This window comes from Eurypyga helias, unplaced genomic scaffold (genome assembly GCF_000690775.1).
Source record: "Eurypyga helias isolate BGI_N326 unplaced genomic scaffold, ASM69077v1 scaffold16303, whole genome shotgun sequence".
Lineage (NCBI taxonomy): Eukaryota > Metazoa > Chordata > Aves > Eurypygiformes > Eurypygidae > Eurypyga > Eurypyga helias.
The window spans coordinates 49,203-52,660 of record NW_010242032.1 but is presented as its reverse complement, the minus strand read 5'-3'; the positions used below and the strand labels follow the sequence as shown (position 1 = coordinate 52,660).

Here is a 3,458-nt window from a genome sequence, read left to right as displayed (position 1 = left end):
AAGAGTTAGGACAATTTTTGGGAAGCCTATTTGCTGAACTAAAACTTGTCTTTACTTCAGAGGGAGATGAGAAACTGATGGTTAGGTGATTGAGATGGATTTCATCCTTTAAGTGCTTAAAGGGGGCTTGTAAGAAAGTCGGGGACAGACTTTTTAGTAGGGCCTGTAGCAATAGGACAAGGCATAATGGTTTTAAACTAAAAGAGGGTAAATTGAGACTAGATCTAAGGAAGAAATTTTTTATGATGAGGGTGGTGAGGCCCAGAGAAGCTGTGGATGCCCCATCCCTGGAAGTGTTCAAGGCCAGGCTGGATGAGGCTTTGAGCAACCTGGTCTAGTGGAAGGTGTCCCTGCCCATGGCAGGGGAAGGGTTGAACTCGATAATTTTTAAAGATCCCTTCCAACCCAAACCATTCTGTGATTTAGCTGCAACATGCGCTGCCTGCATAGTGGTGGGGAGCAGCTTTGCACCCCTCCATGACTCTGCTGTGGGGTGAAGGATGGGGGGACAGGTGCAGGCAGCCCAGAAATTGGAAGCACAAATTATTCTTCAGGGGGAAAATGGATAACTTTGTAGTCTAATAAAAGTAAATGAATGGTTTGGAGCTAGGGAGCTTATGAGGAAAGCTTTAACACAAACTCCCAAAGGGATGCTGGTTCCCCAAGTCCAATACTGAGCAGTTGTGCTCTAGTTTTAGCGTAGATTGCCACCTCTTCTGGGGCAAACAGTGCGTTTCAACAGGTTTGCAAGCAGCCCCTTCACCACATGTTCTCAGCAGGCGGTATCTAAGCGTTTCATACCGATTCCCACCCACCGCCACGTGCCCTTTCCTTGTGCTTCAGCGGCAGCTGCGTTGCAGTGATAAACCCCAAGCAGGAGCGGGCAAGTCCTGCACCTCAGAGCAGTGCAGGCAGTGTGCAGGCAGCACCAGGCACGGCCAGGACTCTCCTGGGTTCGTTGGGCTGGTGCAGCACCTTCAGCTGATGTTATGGTGCAAGGTGTGGCTTTGAGGGTTAGTTTTGGATCGTTTTTGAAGGAAGGAAAAATACGCATTACAGGAATTATCTGTGGTTTGTTTGGTTTTTTTTTCCTTGGCATATCTTCTTTCATGGAGCAATTGAAGTATGAAGCCCGCTGGAGGAGGAGGCAGTCCTTGCTCTGGGACATTCGCAGAAGAGCTGCAGGTGGAGGACACGCAGGCAAAGCTTTGGAGAAGGCATATCCTGACTTTTCACAGACAGGAAGTGGCACAGTTGTGAGGACTTGTCCCAAAACTCACACAAGTTTATAATAGGCAGGTACTGTCATTTTCCAGAGTTAGAGCTGTGCTCAAACCATCAGGACCTGAAGGGTAAAACCTGCCCTGGAGAGCAGCTCTCATGGGATTTGGTAAAGCTGGACAAGCTCGACTGCCTCTTCTCAAGGTTGCGGTTTATTTAGTTGGAAAGTTTTCAGTACAGAGTATCTTTTGTGGTTTTATGTTTTATTGTAAGTTGGATTCCAGCAGTGAGTGCGTGCTGGAAGATCTTCCTGCAACTCCATTAGGAGCTCAGCGCTGTGGGGCTGGTGGCACAGCTCAGCTCCCAGAGCAGGGGAGCTCTGCGGGAGCAGCAGATCGAGGAGGCATCGGGCTGCAATGGGGCCCAGCGTGCAGCATTGCTGCGGGTACGTCACCGGGGAGGAGCAAGGTTATTCTGAATCCTGCCACTGTCGAACGGTGCCTTTCACAGCAGCTGAATTAGGCTAAAGGTGCTGAGATTTGCCTCTAGTGTAGTCAAGAGTAATTTATTGGGGTGTGTGTAAAGCCTCTGGTTTCATACCTAACTGCGTTCCGCGGTGTGCGCACACGCAGCTTCGAGAGCGGCCTCGGCACATTTCTCAGTCCTGCATCTGCTTGCCAATACAGATTTTAAACATGCATCGAGTCAGACTTGGCACATCAAAAGGGAAGCCATGCAGTTTGTCTTTCCGCAGGAGGGGAGGGACCTCCTGTTTCTGGTGCGCTATAATTTCTTAGGAAGTAAACTGTCTTGACTGGTGTTTGTATGTGCAACTGGTGTATATGGGTTTCATGTGCTTTTTTTCTTTTTCTTATCTCTGGCATCTTATAGGCTTCACCTTCATAAACCTGGTACCATCAGGCTGATCCATGCTTCAGTGCTGTTTGTGTAATGTGTCAAATCCTGTAGCCTCTTACGGGAAATGCCAGCAATTCCGCCTCTGGCATTTTCTGAGCTTTTCCTTGCACATCACCTCTTGTAGCTGAAGTGCTGTGCCCCACATGGGGGGGAAAAAAGCTGTCCCGACAGTCCTACTGCAAGGAGAACAGCACAGCGGAGTTTTACGTTGGTATGATGTAGGCAGGCAGTGTCTGAATGTGGAAATCCTTGGTGTTAGCATCACTGGTGTTTCTGTCTTGTTTGCCTGTGCCTTTGGAAGTTTAGGAGACTCCAGGGTAGAAAAGCATGAGAGTTGGGGCTGGGGGAACGGGCATTTAATCACCCGTGAAAAAGGGTTCTCTGCATAACGTCCGTGCGCATCAGGTGCTCAAACGCATCACAGGGTGACGTGAGTCCTGTTCTCCAGCGAGGCCTCGGGTGCTGCATTGCACTGTGACATGACTTTTAAACATAGCTTGCCTCCTTTTCCTCATGCCCTCAGAAGCGTCTCCCCATGTAGGATTACAAGGTAAAGACGATGCAACCCGTGTTGTTTGACAGTGTCAGTGGTTCGGGGCACAGAACGAAGTGGGTATTGCTGCTCTTGTTCCTGACTGCATACGTGGTGCTTTTTCCATCTTCAAAGCATTTTCCAGCCATGAACTAAGAGCACACGCATTAGCTGAGAGCACACACCCCTCCCTAAGAAGCTGATGCCGGGCACATCCCAGGAAAAACTTCCAGAATGTGACACACCACTTTTGATGCAAATAAAATGATGCTGTATTTCATCAGCTCTATTAAAAGTACTTAAGTAATTGAATTAACGAAACTTTTAAAAGCCTTAGAGACAGATGTGGTACACACATTTCTTCTTACTTTTTTTTTCCCCTTATTTTACCCGTTGAATATCTTTGGCTTTTTTATTTGCTACCTTACTGTTGGCTTTTCCATGTGTGGCGTTGCTGAGGTTTTTTGTGTTACGGTAGCTGATCTCTCTGCTTTGCAGCATTGGTACTGTTACAGTTTCTGCAGCAAAGGAAAGCGTCATCTGCAAAATAGCATGAGTATGACTGAAATACCTCATCTTTCATATGAATTTTTGCAAATATTGGATTTTTATGTCCACTGTGTTCATTCACCTTTGCTATGCGTGCCTGCCTTGCACCCTGGACTGTGCTTACTTCTTACATATTCACCCCATTTCCCATCTTTGTGTGATCTTTCACGCTTCTCTACCATCCTTCCACTTATGGGTGTCCAACATCCAGCCCCTCTTTTTTCCCACCATCCCTGTA

At 47.6% G+C, this 3,458-nt stretch overlaps 1 protein-coding gene across 2 annotated transcripts in view; it reads left to right on the top strand.

Moving 5' to 3' along the window:
* Positions 1-3,458, top strand: part of DNAJB6 (DnaJ (Hsp40) homolog, subfamily B, member 6) — a 53,339-nt gene that overhangs the window by 39,981 nt on the left and 9,900 nt on the right. The gene's annotated exons all lie outside the window — the stretch shown is intronic.